Consider the following 13,287-nt stretch of genomic DNA (forward strand, 5'->3'; position numbering starts at 1 on the left):
TAAAACAATAACAAAAAGAAAATAAGTTTGCTTTTTTCATATCTATTGGAATTTAAAAGAGGAAAAAAAAGTGAAAAAGCCAACGGCACGCAGAGTTTCCAAGTACTGACTGCGCTCGACGCTGCTTAACTTCGGTGATCGGACGAGAACCGGTGTTTTCAGCGTGATATGGCCGTTGCCGAGAGTGCTAGTTAATAATTCAAATTTAAATTAAGTGAGACAAATTAACCTTCATCTTTTTAAAACAATAACATAAATAAAATATGTTTGCTTTTTTCATATCTATTTGAATTTAAAAGAGGAAAAAAAAAATTAAAAGCCAACGGCACGCAGTGTTCCTAAATGGTCTCCCTCCCAAGTACTGACTGCGCTCGACGCTGCTTAACTTCGGAGATCGGACGAGAACCGGTGTTTTCAGTGTGATATGGCCGTTAGCGAAAGTGCTATTTAATAATTTGAATTTAATTAACTTTCGTCTTTATAAAACAATATCAAAAAGAAGATATGTTTGGTTTTTTCATATCTGGTGGAATTTAAAAGAGGAAATAAAAGTGATAAAGCCAACGGCCCGCAGTGTTCCTAAGTGGTCTCCCTCCCAAGTACTGACTACGCTCGACGCTGCTTAACTACGGTGATCGGACGAGAACCGGTGTATTCAGCGTGATATGGCCGTTGCCGAGAGTGCTAGTTAATAATTCGAATTTAAATTAAGTGAGACAAATTAACCTTCATCTTTTTAAAACAATAACAAAAAGAAAATAAGTTTGCTTTTTTCATATCTATTGGAATTTAAAAGAGGAAAAAAAAGTGAAAAAGCCAACGACACGCAGAGTTTCCAAGTACTGACTGCGCCCGACGCTACTTAACTTCGGTGATCGGACGAGAACCGTTTTTTTCAGCGTGATATGGCCGTTGCCGAGAATGCTAGTTAATTATTCGAATTTAAATTAAGTGAGACAAATTAACCTTCATCTTTTTAAAACAATAACAAAAAGAAAATATGTTTGCTTTTTTGAAATCTATTGGAATTTAAAAGTGGAGAAAAAAGTGAAAAAATCAACTGCACGCAGTGTTCCTAAGTGGTCTCCCTCCCAAGTACTGACTGCGCTCGACGCTGCTTAACTTCGGAGATCGGACGAGAACCGGTGTTTTCAGCGTGATATGGCCGTTGCCGAGAGTCAGTTAATAATTCGAATTTAAATTAAGTGAGACAAATTAACCTTCATCTTTTTAAAACAATAACAAAAAGAAAATAAGTTTGCTTTTTTCATATCTATTGGAATTTAAAAGAGGAAAAAAAAGTGAAAAAGCCAACGGCACGCAGAGTTTCCAAGTACTGACTGCGCTCGACGCTGCTTAACTTCGGTGATCGGACGAGAACCGGTGTTTTCAGCGTGATATGGCCGTTGCCGAGAGTGCTAGTTAATAATTCAAATTTAAATTAAGTGAGACAAATTAACCTTCATCATTTTAAAACAATAACAAAAAGAAAATATGTTTGCTTTTTTCATATCTATTGGAATTTAAAAGAGGAAAAAAAGTGAAAAAGCCAACGGCACGCAGTGTTCCTAAGTGGTCTCCCTCCCAAGTACTGACTGCGCTCGACGCTGCTTAACTTCGGTGATCGGACGAGAACCGGTGTATTCAGCGTGATATGGCCGTTGCCGAGAGTGCTAGTTAATAATTTGAATTTAATTAACCTTCATTTTTATAAAACAATAACAAAAAGAAGATATGTTTGCTTTTTTCATATCTGGTGGAATTTAAAAGAGGAAACAAAAAGGAAAAATCCAACGGCACGCAGTATTCCCAAGTACTGACTGCGCGACGCTGCTTAACTTCGGTGATCGGACGAGAACCGTTTTTTCAGCGTGATATGGCCGTTGCCGAGAGTGCTAGTTAATAATTCGAATTTAAATTAAGTGAGACAAATTAACCTTCATCTTTTTAAAACAATAACAAAAAGAAAATAAGTTTGCTTTTTTCATATCTATTGGAATTTAAAAGAGGAAAAAAAAGTGAAAAAGCCAACGGCACGCAGAGTTTCCAAGTACTGACTGCGCTCGACGCTGCTTAACTTCGGTGATCGGACGAGAACCGGTGTTTTCAGCGTGATATGGCCGTTGCCGAGAGTGCTAGTTAATAATTCAAATTTAAATTAAGTGAGACAAATTAACCTTCATCATTTTAAAACAATAACAAAAAGAAAATATGTTTGCTTTTTTCATATCTATTGGAATTTAAAAGAGGAAAAAAAGTGAAAAAGCCAACGGCACGCAGTGTTCCTAAGTGGTCTCCCTCCCAAGTACTGACTGCGCTCGACGCTGCTTAACTTCGGTGATCGGACGAGAACCGGTGTATTCAGCGTGATATGGCCGTTGCCGAGAGTGCTAGTTAATAATTTGAATTTAATTAACCTTCATTTTTATAAAACAATAACAAAAAGAAGATATGTTTGCTTTTTTCATATCTGGTGGAATTTAAAAGAGGAAACAAAAAGGAAAAATCCAACGGCACGCAGTATTCCCAAGTACTGACTGCGCTCGACGCTGCTTAACTTCGGTGATCGGACGAGAACCGTTTTTTCAGCGTGATATGGCCGTTGCCGAGAGTGCTAGTTAATAATTCGAATTTAAATTAAGTGAGACAAAATAACCTTCATCTTTTTAAAACAATAACAAAAAGAAAATAAGTTTGCTTTTTTCATATCTATTGGAATTTAAAAGGGGAAAAAAAAGTGAAAAAGCCAACGACACGCAGAGTTTCCAAGTACTGACTGCGCTCGACGCTGCTTAACTTCGGTGATCGGACGAGAACCGTTTTTTTCAGCGTGATATGGCCGTTGCCGAGAATGCTAGTTAATTATTCGAATTTAAATTAAGTGAGACAATTTAACCTTCATCTTTTTAAAACAATAACAAAAAGAAAATATGTTTGCTTTTTTGAAATCTATTGGAATTTAAAAGTGGAGAAAAAAGTGAAAAAATCAACGCCACGCAGTGTTCCTAAGTGGTCTCCCTCCCTAGTACTGACTGCGCTCGACGCTGCTTAACTTCGGAGATCGGACGAGAACCGGTGTTTTCAGCGTGATATGGCCGTTGCCGAGAGTCAGTTAATAATTCGAATTTAAATTATGTGAGACAAATTAACCTTCATCTTTTTAAAACAATAACAAAAAGAAAATAAGTTTGCTTTTTTCATATCTATTGGAATTTAAAAGAGGAAAAAAAGTGAAAAAGCCAACGGCACGCAGAGTTTCCAAGTACTGACTGCGCTCGACGCTGCTTAACTTCGGTGATCGGACGAGAACCGGTGTTTTCAGCGTGATATGGCCGTTGCCGAGAGTGCTAGTTAATAATTCAAATTTAAATTAAGTGAGACAAATTAACCTTCATCTTTTTAAAACAATAACATAAATAAAATATGTTTGCTTTTTTCATATCTATTTGAATTTAAAAGAGGAAAAAAAAAATTAAAAGCCAACGGCACGCAGTGTTCCTAAATGGTCTCCCTCCCAAGTACTGACTGCGCTCGACGCTGCTTAACTTCGGAGATCGGACGAGAACCGGTGTTTTCAGTGTGATATGGCCGTTAGCGAAAGTGCTATTTAATAATTTGAATTTAATTAACTTTCGTCTTTATAAAACAATATCAAAAATAAGATATGTTTGGTTTTTTCATATCTGGTGGAATTTAAAAGAGGAAATAAAAGTGATAAAGCCAACGGCCCGCAGTGTTCCTAAGTGGTCTCCCTCCCAAGTACTGACTACGCTCGACGCTGCTTAACTACGTTGATCGGACGAGAACCGGTGTATTCAGCGTGATATGGCCGTTGCCGAGAGTGCTAGTTAATAATTTGAATTTAATTAACCTTCATTTTTATAAAACAATAACAAAAAGAAGATATGTTTGCTTTTTTCATATCTGGTGGAATTTAAAAGAGGAAACAAAAAGGAAAAATCCAACGGCACGCAGTATTCCCAAGTACTGACTGCGCTCGACGCTGCTTAACTTCGGTGATCGGACGAGAACCGTTTTTTTTCAGCGTGATATGGCCGTTGCCGAGAGTGCTAGTTAATAATTCGAATTTAAATTAAGTGAGACAAATTAACCTTCATCTTTTAAAAACAATAACAAAAAGAAAATAAGTTTGCTTTTTTCATATCTATTGGAATTTAAAAGAGGAAAAAAAAGTGAAAAAGCCAACGGCACGCAGAGTTTCCAAGTACTGACTGCGCTCGACGCTGCTTAACTTCGGTGATCGGACGAGAACCGGTGTTTTCAGCGTGATATGGCCGTTGCCGAGAGTGCTAGTTATTAATTCAAATTTAAATTAAGTGAGACAAATTAACCTTCATCATTTTAAAACAATAACATAAATAAAATATGTTTGCTTTTTTCATATCTATTGGAATTTAAAAGAGGAAAAAAAGTGAAAAAGCCAACGGCACGCAGTGTTCCTAAGTGGTCTCCCTCCCAAGTACTGACTGCGCTCGACGCTGCTTAACTTCGGTGATCGGACGAGAACCGGTGTTTTCAGCGTGAAATGGCCGTTGCCCAGTGTGCTATTTAATATATTGAATTTAATTAACCTTCATCTTTATAAAACAATAACAAAAAGAAGATATGTTTGCTTTTTTCATATCTGGTGGAATTTAAAAGAGGAAACAAATGTCAAAAAGCCAACGGCACGCAGAGTTTCCAAGTACTGACTGCGCTCGACGCTGCTTAAAATCGGTGATCGTACGAGAACCGGTGTTTTCAGCGTGATATGGCCGTTGCCGAGAGTGCTAGTTAATAATTCGAATTTAAATTAATCGAGACAAATTAACCTTCATCTTTTTAAAACAATAACAAAAAGAAAATAAGTTTGCTTTTTTCATATCTATTGGAATTTAAAAGAGGAAAAAAAAGTGAAAAAGCCAACGGCACGCAGAGTTTCCAAGTACTGACTGCGCTCGACGCTGCTTAACTTCGGTGATCGGACGAGAACCGGTGTTTTCAGCGTGATATGGCCGTTGCCGAGAGTGCTAGTTATTAATTCAAATTTAAATTAAGTGAGACAAATTAACCTTCATCATTTTAAAACAATAACATAAATAAAATATGTTTGTTTTTTTCATATCTATTGGAATTTAAAAGAGGAAAAAAAGTGAAAAAGCCAACGGCACGCAGTGTTCCTAAGTGGTCTCCCTCCCAAGTACTGACTGCGCTCGACGCTGCTTAACTTCGGTGATCGGACGAGAACCGGTGTTTTCAGCGTGAAATGGCCGTTGCCCAGTGTGCTATTTAATATATTGAATTTAATTAACCTTCATCTTTATAAAACAATAACAAAAAGAAGATATGTTTGCTTTTTTCATATCTGGTGGAATTTAAAAGAGGAAACAAATGTCAAAAAGCCAACGGCACGCAGAGTTTCCAAGTACTGACTTCGCTCGACGCTGCTTAAAATCGGTGATCGTACGAGAACCGGTGTTTTCAGCGTGATATGGCCGTTGCCGAGAGTGCTAGATAATAATTCGAATTTAAATTAAGTGAGACAAATTAACCTTCATCTTTTTAAAACAATAACAAAAAGAAAATATGTTTGCTTTTTTCATATCTATTGGAATTTAAAAGAGGAAAAAAAATTAAAAGCCATCGGCACGCAGAGTTTCCAAGTACTGACTGCGCTCGACGCTGCTTAACTTCGGTGATCGGACGAGAACCGGTGTTTTCAGCGTGATATGGCCGTAGCCGAGAGTGCTAGTTAATAATTCGAATTTAAATTAAGTGAGACAAATTAACCTTCATCATTTTAAAACAATAACATAAAGAAAATATGTTTGCTTTTTTCATATCTATTGGAATTTAAAAGAGGAAAAAAAGTGAAAAACCCAACGGCACGCAGTGTTCCTAAGTGGTCTCCCTCCCAAGTACTGACTGCGCTCGACGCTGCTTAATTTCGGTGATCGTACGATAACCGCTGTATTCAGCGTGATATGGCCGTTGCCGAGAGTGCTAGTTAATAATTTGAATTTAATTAACCTTCATTTTTATAAAACAATAACAAAAAGAAGATATGTTTGCTTTTTTCATTTCTGGTGGAATTTAAAAGAGGAAACAAAAAGGAAAAATCCAACGGCACGCAGTATTCCCAAGTACTGACTGCGCTCGACGCTGCTTAACTTCGGTGATATGACGAGAACCGTTTTTTTCAGCGCGATATGGCCGTTGCCGAGAGTGCTAGTTAATAATTCGAATTTAAATTAAGTGAGACAAATTAACCTTCATCTTTTTAAAACAATAACATAAATAAAATATGTTTGTTTTTTTCATATCTATTGGAATTTAAAAGAGGAAAAAAAGTGAAAAAGCCAACGGCACGCAGTGTTCCTAAGTGGTCTCCCTCCCAAGTACTGACTGCGCTCGACGCTGCTTAACTTCGGTGATCGGACGAGAACCGGTGTTTTCAGCGTGAAATGGCCGTTGCCCAGTGTCCTATTTAATATATTGAATTTAATTAACCTTCATCTTTATAAAACAATAACAAAAAGAAGATATGTTTGCTTTTTTCATATCTGGTGGAATTTAAAAGAGGAAACAAATGTCAAAAAGCCAACGGCACGCAGAGTTTCCAAGTACTGACTGCGCTCGACGCTGCTTAAAATCGGTGATCGTACGAGAACCGGTGTTTTCAGCGTGATATGGCCGTTGCCGAGAGTGCTAGATAATAATTCGAATTTAAATTAAGTGAGACAAATTAACCTTCATCTTTTTAAAACAATAACAAAAAGAAAATATGTTTGCTTTTTTCATATCTATTGGAATTTAAAAGAGGAAAAAAAAATTAAAAGCCATCGGCACGCAGAGTTTCCAAGTACTGACTGCGCTCGACGCTGCTTAACTTCGGTGATCGGACGAGAACCGGTGTTTTCAGCGTGATATGGCCGTAGCCGAGAGTGCTAGTTAATAATTCGAATTTAAATTAAGTGAGACAAATTAACCTTCATCATTTTAAAACAATAACATAAAGAAAATATGTTTGCTTTTTTCATATCTATTGGAATTTAAAAGAGGAAAAAAAGTGAAAAACCCAACGGCACGCAGTGTTCCTAAGTGGTCTCCCTCCCAAGTACTGACTGCGCTCGACGCTGCTTAATTTCGGTGATCGTACGATAACCGCTGTATTCAGCGTGATATGGCCGTTGCCGAGAGTGCTAGTTAATAATTTGAATTTAATTAACCTTCATTTTTATAAAACAATAACAAAAAGAAGATATGTTTGCTTTTTTCATTTCTGGTGGAATTTAAAAGAGGAAACAAAAAGGAAAAATCCAACGGCACGCAGTATTCCCAAGTACTGACTGCGCTCGACGCTGCTTAACTTCGGTGATCGGACGAGAACCGTTTTTTTCAGCGTGATATGGCCGTTGCCGAGAGTGCTAGTTAATAATTCGAATTTAAATTAAGTGAGACAAATTAACCTTCGTCTTTTTAAAACAATAACAAAAAGAAAATATGTTTGCTTTTTTGAAATCTATTGGTATTTAAATGTGGAGAAAAAAAGTGAAAAAGCCAACGGCACGCAGTGTTCGTAAGTGGTCTCCCTCCCAAGTACTGACTGCGCTCGACGCTGCTTAACTTCCTGATCGGAGGAGAACCGGTGTGTTCAGCGTGATATGGCCGTTGCCGAGAGTGCTAGTTAATAATTTGAATTTAATTAACCTTCATCTTTATAAAACAATAACAAAAAGAAGATATGTTTGCTTTTTTCATATCTGGTGGAATTTAAAAGAGGAAATAAAAGTGAAAAAGCCAACGGCCCGCAGTGTTCCTAAGTGGTCTCCCTCCCAAGTACTGACTGCGCTCGACGCTGCTTAACTTCCTGATCGGAGGAGAACCGTTGTATTCAGCGTGATATGGCCGTTGCCGAGAGTGCTAGTTAATAATTTGAAATTAATTAACCTTCATCTTTATAAAACAATAACAAAAAGAAGATATGTTTGCTTTTTTCATATCTGGTGGAATTTAAAAGAGGAAACAAAAGTGAAAAAGCCAACGGCACGCAGAGTTTCCAAGTACTGACTGCGCTCGACGCTGCTTAACTTCGGTGATCGGACGAGAACCGGTGTTTTCAGCGTGATATGGCCGTTGCCGAGAGTGCTAGATAATAATTCGAATTTAAATTAAGTGAGACAAATTAACCTTCATCTTTTTAAAACAAAAACAAAAAGAAAATAAGTTTGCTATTTTCATATCTGGTGGAATTTAAAAGATGAAACAAAAAGGAAAAATCCAACGGCACGCAGTATTCCCAAGTACTGACTGCGCTCGACGCTGCTTAACTTCGGTGATCGGACGAGAACCGTTTTTTTCAGCGTGATATGGCCGTTGCCGAGAGTGCTAGTTAATAATTCGAATTTAAATTAAGTGAGACAAATTAACCTTCATCTTTTTAAAACAATAACAAAAAGAAAATATGTTTGCTTTTTTGAAATCTATTGCAATTTAAAAGTGGAGAAAAAAGTGAAAAAACCAACGGCACGCAGTGTTCCTAAGTGATCTCCCTCCCAAGAACTGACTGCGCTCGACGCTGCTTAACGTCGGTGATCGGACGAGAACCGGTGTTTTCAGCGTGATATGGCCGTTGCCGAGAGTGCTAGTTAATAATTCGAATTTAATTTACCTTCATATTTATAAAAACAATAACAAAAAGAAGATATGTTTGGTTTTTTCATATCTGGTGGAATTTAAAAGCGGAAACAAAAAGGAAAAAGCCTACGGCAAGCAGTATTCCCAAGTACTGACTGCGCTCGACGCTGCTTAACTTCGGTGATCGGACGAGAACCGTTTTTTTCAGCGTGATATGGCCGTTGCCGAGAGTGCTAGTTAATAATTCGAATTTAAATTAAGTGAGACAAATTAACCTTCATCTTTTTAAAACAATAACAAAAAGAAAATATGTTTGCTTTTTTGAAATCTATTGGAATTTAAAAGAGGAAATAAAAGTGAAAAAGCCAACGGCCCGCAGTGTTCCTAAGTGGTCTCCCTCCCAAGTACTGACTGCGCTCGACGCTGCTTAACTTCCTGATCGGAGGAGAACCGTTGTATTCAGCGTGATATGGCCGTTGCCGAGAGTGCTAGTTAATAATTTGAATTTAATTAACCTTCATCTTTATAAAACAATAACAAAAAGAAGATATGTTTGCTTTTTTCATATCTGGTGGAATTTAAAAGAGGAAACAAAAGTGAAAAAGCCAACGGCACGCAGAGTTTCCAAGTACTGACTGCGCTCGACGCTGCTTAACTTCGGTGATCGGACGAGAACCGGTGTTTTCAGCGTGATATGGCCGTTGCCGAGAGTGCTAGATAATAATTCGAATTTAAATTAAGTGAGACAAATTAACCTTCATCTTTTTAAAACAAAAACAAAAAGAAAATAAGTTTGCTATTTTCATATCTGGTGGAATTTAAAAGATGAAACAAAAAGGAAAAATCCAACGGCACGCAGTATTCCCAAGTACTGACTGCGCTCGACGCTGCTTAACTTCGGTGATCGGACGAGAACCGTTTTTTTCAGCGTGATATGGCCGTTGCCGAGAGTGCTAGTTAATAATTCGAATTTAAATTAAGTGAGACAAATTAACCTTCATCTTTTTAAAACAATAACAAAAAGAAAATATGTTTGCTTTTTTGAAATCTATTGGAATTTAAAAGAGGAAAAAAAAGTGAAAAAGCCAACGGCACGCAGTGTTCCTAAGTGGTCTCCCTCCCAAGTACTGACTGCGCTTGACGCTGCTTAACTTCGGCGATCGGAGGAGAACTGGTGTTTTCAGCGTGAAATAGCCGTTGCCGAGTGTGCTATTTAATAATTTGAATTTAATTAACCTTCATCTTTATAAAACAATAACAAAAAGAAGAAATGTTTGCTTTTTTCATATCTGGTGGAATTTAAAAGAGGAAACAAAAGTGAAAAAGCCAACGGCACGAAGAGTTTCCGAGTACTGACTGCGCTCGACGCTGCTTAACTTCGGAGATCGGACGAGAACCGGTGTTTTCAGCGTGATATGGCCGTTAGCGAAAGTGCTATTTAATAATTTGAATTTAATTAACTTTCGTCTTTATAAAACAATATCAAAAAGAAGAGATGTTTGGTTTTTTCATATCTGGTGGAATTTAAAAGAGGAAATAAAAGGGAAAAAGCCAACGGCCCGCAGTGTTCGTAAGTGGTCTCCCTCCCTAGTACTGACTGCGCTCGACGCTGCTTAACTTCCTGATCGGAGGAGAACCGGTGTTTTCAGCGTGATATGGCCGTTGCCGAAAGTGCTAGTTAATAATTTGAATTTAATTAACCTTCATCTTTATAAAACAATAACAAAAAGAAGATATGTTTGCTTTTTTCATATCTGGTGGAATTTAAAAGAGGAAACAAAAATTAAAAAGCCAACGGCACGCATTGTTCCTAAGTGGTCTCCCTCTAAAGTACTGACTGTGCTCGACGCTGCTTAACTTCGGTGATCGGACGAGAACCGTTGAATTCAGCGTGATACGGCCGTTGCCGAGAGTGCTAGTTAATAATTTGAATTTATTATACCTTCATCTTTATAAAACTATAACAAAAAAAGATATGTTTGCTTTTTTTATATCTGGTGGAATTTAAAAGAGGAAACAAAAGTGAAAAAACCAACGGCACGCAGTGTTCCTAAGTGGTCTCCCTCCCCTGACTGCGCTCGACGCTGCTTAAAATCGGTGATCGTACGAGAACCGGTGTTTTTAGCGTGATATGGCCGTTGCCGAAAATGCTAGATAATGGAATACAATTCTGGGGCAACACAACAAAAGCTAATAAAAATAGGATACATATCCTACAAAAAAGGGCAATTAGATCAATTTATAATTTGTCATTTAGAGACCATACCCAAGAGTATTTTACTAGGGCAAAAATTTTAAACATACAAGAGAGTATACAGTATAATAGCTTATGTTTCATATACACAAACATTAGGCGGGAAAATAGCCTACTAAAACAGAAGCAGAAAAATAGACATACTAGATCACTAGAGCTATTAGATTTACCTAAATGTAGCACCTCAAAAAAATTCACGTCTATCTTTTATACGGGAATAAAATTATATAACACAATATCACCTGAAATTCAAGCAAAACCGACTTTAACTAGATTTAAAAAGACTATAAAATCACTAATATTAGAAAAAAATAATAAAACCTTTACTTTTTTATTTAACTTGTTTTTATAAAGCCACCTTTGGCATAACCAATTGTTAAATATTTTATAATATACCATGCCACTGTTCAATTTTAAGTGGATATAACATATATTCATTAAATCTTTTTTCATGAATCTTTAACACGAATTATTATAAGACACCATTGTTAAATCTATTTTTTATTTGATTAAATTAAATTGTTATATTAAATTAAGCAGATAGGCACGGGGCTTACAAGTCACAATGTGACTTAGCCCCGTAGCAAACTGTAATGTAATGAAAAGTAAAAAATAAACATTTTTGAATTTGAATTTGAATAATTCGAATTTAAATTAAGTGAGACAAACTAACCTTCATCTTTTTAAAACAATAACAAAAAGAAGATATATTTGGTTTTTTCATATCTGGTGGAATTTAAAAGAGGAAATAAAAGTGAAAAAGCCAACGGCCCGCGGTGTTCCTAAGTGGTCTCCCTCCCAAGTACTGACTGCGCTCGACGCTGCTTAAAATCGGAGATCGGACGAGAACCGGTGTATTCAGCGTGATATGGCCGTTGCCAAGAGTGCTTGTTAATAATTTGAATTTAATTAACCTTCATTTTTATAAAACAATAACAAAAAGAAGATATGTTTGCTTTTTTCATATCTGGTGGAATTTAAAAGAGGAAACAAAAAGGAAAAATCCAACGGCACGCAGTATTCCCAAGTACTGACTGCGCTCGAAGCTGTTTAACTTCGGTGTTCGGACGAGAACCGTTTTTTTCAGCGTGATATGGCCGTTGCCGAGAGTGCTAGTTAATAATTCGAATTTAAATTAAGTGAGACAAATTAACCTTCATCTTTTTAAAACAATAACAAAAAGAAAATAAGTTTGCTTTTTTCATATCTATTGGAATTTAAAAGAGGAAAAAAAGTGAAAAAGCCAACGGCACGCAGAGTTTCCAAGTACTGACTGCGCTCGACGCTGCTTAACTTCGGTGATCGGACGAGAACCGGTGTTTTCAGCGTAAAATGGCCGTTGCCCAGTGTGCTATTTAATAAATTGAATTTTATTAACCTTCATCTTTATAAAACAATAACAAAAAGAAGATATGTTTGCTTTTTTCATATCTGGTGGAATTTAAAAGAGGAAACAAATGTGAAAAAGCCAACGGCACGCAGAGTTTCCAAGTACTGACTGCGCTCGACGCTGCTTAAAATCGGTGATCGTACGAGAACCGGTGTTTTCAGCGTGATATGGCCGTTTCCGAGAGTGCTAGATAATAATTCGAATTTAAATTAAGTGAGACAAATTAACCTTCATCTTTTTAAAACAATAACAAAAAGAAAATATGTTTGCTTTTTTCATATCTATTGGAATTTAAAAGAGGAAAAAAAAATTAAAAGCCAACGGCACGCAGAGTTTCCAAGTACTGACTGCGCTCGACGCTGCTTAACTTCGGTGATCGGACGAGAACCGGTGTTTTCAGCGTGATATGGCCGTTGCCGAGAGTGCTAGTTAATTATTCAAATTTAAATTAAGTGAGACAAATTAACCTTCATCATTTTAAAACAATAACATAAATAAAATATGTTTGCTTTTTTCATATCTGGTGGAATTTAAAAGAGGAAATAAAAGAGAAAAAGCCAACGGCACGCAGAGTTTCCAAGTACTGACTGCGCTCGACGCTGCTTAACTTTGGTGATCGGACGAGAACCGGTGTTTTCAGCGTGATATGGCCGTTGCCGAGAGTGCTAGTTAATAATTTCAATTTAATTAACCTTCATTTTTATAAAACAATAACAAAAAGAAGATATGTTTGCTTTTTTCATATCTGGTGGAATTTGAAAGAGGAAACAAAAAGGAAAAATCCAACGGCACGCAGTATTCCCAAGTACTGACTGCGCTCGACGCTGCTTAACTTCGGTGATCGGACGAGAACCGTTTTTTTTCATGCGCTATATGGCCGTTGCCGAGAGTGCTAGTTAATAATTCGAATTTAAATTAAGTGAGACAAATTAACCTTCATCTTTTTAAAACAATGACAAAAAGAAAATATGTTTGCTTTTTTGAAATCTATTGGAATTTAAAAGTG

The 13,287-nt window shown here is 37.0% G+C and overlaps 6 non-coding genes and 29 pseudogenes across 6 annotated transcripts; all 35 read right to left on the reverse strand.

Annotated features, from left to right (window-relative positions):
- Window positions 1-77: 77 nt before the first annotated feature.
- On the reverse strand, window positions 78-180 carry LOC149601200 (5S ribosomal RNA; annotated as a pseudogene).
- A 137-nt stretch (window positions 181-317) lies between these two features.
- On the reverse strand, window positions 318-436 carry LOC149601201 (5S ribosomal RNA; annotated as a pseudogene).
- Window positions 437-558: 122 nt separating this feature from the next.
- On the reverse strand, window positions 559-677 carry LOC149601202 (5S ribosomal RNA). The gene has a single exon (XR_016378574.1). It is a non-coding gene; the product is annotated as a 5S ribosomal RNA (ribosomal RNA).
- Window positions 678-1,054: 377 nt separating this feature from the next.
- LOC149601203 (5S ribosomal RNA) lies at window positions 1,055-1,173 on the reverse strand (annotated as a pseudogene).
- Window positions 1,174-1,308: 135 nt separating this feature from the next.
- Window positions 1,309-1,411, reverse strand: LOC149601204 (5S ribosomal RNA; annotated as a pseudogene).
- Window positions 1,412-1,547: 136 nt separating this feature from the next.
- On the reverse strand, window positions 1,548-1,666 carry LOC149601205 (5S ribosomal RNA). Its single transcript, XR_016379069.1, has one exon. It is a non-coding gene; the product is annotated as a 5S ribosomal RNA (ribosomal RNA).
- Window positions 1,667-2,025: 359 nt separating this feature from the next.
- On the reverse strand, window positions 2,026-2,128 carry LOC149601206 (5S ribosomal RNA; annotated as a pseudogene).
- Window positions 2,129-2,264: 136 nt separating this feature from the next.
- LOC149601207 (5S ribosomal RNA) lies at window positions 2,265-2,383 on the reverse strand. The gene has a single exon (XR_016379070.1). It is a non-coding gene; the product is annotated as a 5S ribosomal RNA (ribosomal RNA).
- Window positions 2,384-2,984: 601 nt separating this feature from the next.
- LOC149601208 (5S ribosomal RNA) lies at window positions 2,985-3,103 on the reverse strand (annotated as a pseudogene).
- Window positions 3,104-3,237: 134 nt separating this feature from the next.
- LOC149601209 (5S ribosomal RNA) lies at window positions 3,238-3,340 on the reverse strand (annotated as a pseudogene).
- Window positions 3,341-3,477: 137 nt separating this feature from the next.
- LOC149601210 (5S ribosomal RNA) lies at window positions 3,478-3,596 on the reverse strand (annotated as a pseudogene).
- A 122-nt stretch (window positions 3,597-3,718) lies between these two features.
- LOC149601211 (5S ribosomal RNA) lies at window positions 3,719-3,837 on the reverse strand (annotated as a pseudogene).
- A 363-nt stretch (window positions 3,838-4,200) lies between these two features.
- On the reverse strand, window positions 4,201-4,303 carry LOC149601212 (5S ribosomal RNA; annotated as a pseudogene).
- A 136-nt stretch (window positions 4,304-4,439) lies between these two features.
- LOC149601213 (5S ribosomal RNA) lies at window positions 4,440-4,558 on the reverse strand. Its single transcript, XR_016379193.1, has one exon. It is a non-coding gene; the product is annotated as a 5S ribosomal RNA (ribosomal RNA).
- A 362-nt stretch (window positions 4,559-4,920) lies between these two features.
- LOC149601214 (5S ribosomal RNA) lies at window positions 4,921-5,023 on the reverse strand (annotated as a pseudogene).
- A 136-nt stretch (window positions 5,024-5,159) lies between these two features.
- Window positions 5,160-5,278, reverse strand: LOC149601215 (5S ribosomal RNA). The gene has a single exon (XR_016379194.1). It is a non-coding gene; the product is annotated as a 5S ribosomal RNA (ribosomal RNA).
- A 360-nt stretch (window positions 5,279-5,638) lies between these two features.
- LOC149601216 (5S ribosomal RNA) lies at window positions 5,639-5,741 on the reverse strand (annotated as a pseudogene).
- Window positions 5,742-5,877: 136 nt separating this feature from the next.
- On the reverse strand, window positions 5,878-5,996 carry LOC149601217 (5S ribosomal RNA; annotated as a pseudogene).
- Window positions 5,997-6,357: 361 nt separating this feature from the next.
- On the reverse strand, window positions 6,358-6,476 carry LOC149601218 (5S ribosomal RNA). Its single transcript, XR_016379195.1, has one exon. It is a non-coding gene; the product is annotated as a 5S ribosomal RNA (ribosomal RNA).
- Window positions 6,477-6,837: 361 nt separating this feature from the next.
- Window positions 6,838-6,940, reverse strand: LOC149601219 (5S ribosomal RNA; annotated as a pseudogene).
- Window positions 6,941-7,076: 136 nt separating this feature from the next.
- Window positions 7,077-7,195, reverse strand: LOC149601220 (5S ribosomal RNA; annotated as a pseudogene).
- Window positions 7,196-7,558: 363 nt separating this feature from the next.
- Window positions 7,559-7,676, reverse strand: LOC149601221 (5S ribosomal RNA; annotated as a pseudogene).
- Window positions 7,677-7,798: 122 nt separating this feature from the next.
- On the reverse strand, window positions 7,799-7,916 carry LOC149601222 (5S ribosomal RNA; annotated as a pseudogene).
- Window positions 7,917-8,038: 122 nt separating this feature from the next.
- LOC149601223 (5S ribosomal RNA) lies at window positions 8,039-8,141 on the reverse strand (annotated as a pseudogene).
- A 377-nt stretch (window positions 8,142-8,518) lies between these two features.
- On the reverse strand, window positions 8,519-8,637 carry LOC149601224 (5S ribosomal RNA; annotated as a pseudogene).
- A 363-nt stretch (window positions 8,638-9,000) lies between these two features.
- LOC149601225 (5S ribosomal RNA) lies at window positions 9,001-9,118 on the reverse strand (annotated as a pseudogene).
- A 122-nt stretch (window positions 9,119-9,240) lies between these two features.
- On the reverse strand, window positions 9,241-9,343 carry LOC149601226 (5S ribosomal RNA; annotated as a pseudogene).
- Window positions 9,344-9,720: 377 nt separating this feature from the next.
- Window positions 9,721-9,839, reverse strand: LOC149601227 (5S ribosomal RNA; annotated as a pseudogene).
- Window positions 9,840-9,961: 122 nt separating this feature from the next.
- On the reverse strand, window positions 9,962-10,064 carry LOC149601228 (5S ribosomal RNA; annotated as a pseudogene).
- Window positions 10,065-10,186: 122 nt separating this feature from the next.
- LOC149601229 (5S ribosomal RNA) lies at window positions 10,187-10,304 on the reverse strand (annotated as a pseudogene).
- A 122-nt stretch (window positions 10,305-10,426) lies between these two features.
- Window positions 10,427-10,545, reverse strand: LOC149601230 (5S ribosomal RNA; annotated as a pseudogene).
- Window positions 10,546-11,652: 1,107 nt separating this feature from the next.
- Window positions 11,653-11,771, reverse strand: LOC149601231 (5S ribosomal RNA; annotated as a pseudogene).
- Window positions 11,772-12,132: 361 nt separating this feature from the next.
- Window positions 12,133-12,235, reverse strand: LOC149601232 (5S ribosomal RNA; annotated as a pseudogene).
- Window positions 12,236-12,596: 361 nt separating this feature from the next.
- Window positions 12,597-12,699, reverse strand: LOC149601233 (5S ribosomal RNA; annotated as a pseudogene).
- A 137-nt stretch (window positions 12,700-12,836) lies between these two features.
- On the reverse strand, window positions 12,837-12,939 carry LOC149601234 (5S ribosomal RNA; annotated as a pseudogene).
- Window positions 12,940-13,287: the final 348 nt, after the last annotated feature.

This window comes from Phalangium opilio, unplaced genomic scaffold, assembly GCF_054372755.1.
Source record: "Phalangium opilio isolate 3A_F unplaced genomic scaffold, DU_Popi_V2 ptg000360l_1, whole genome shotgun sequence".
Taxonomy (NCBI): Eukaryota; Metazoa; Arthropoda; class Arachnida; order Opiliones; family Phalangiidae; genus Phalangium; species Phalangium opilio.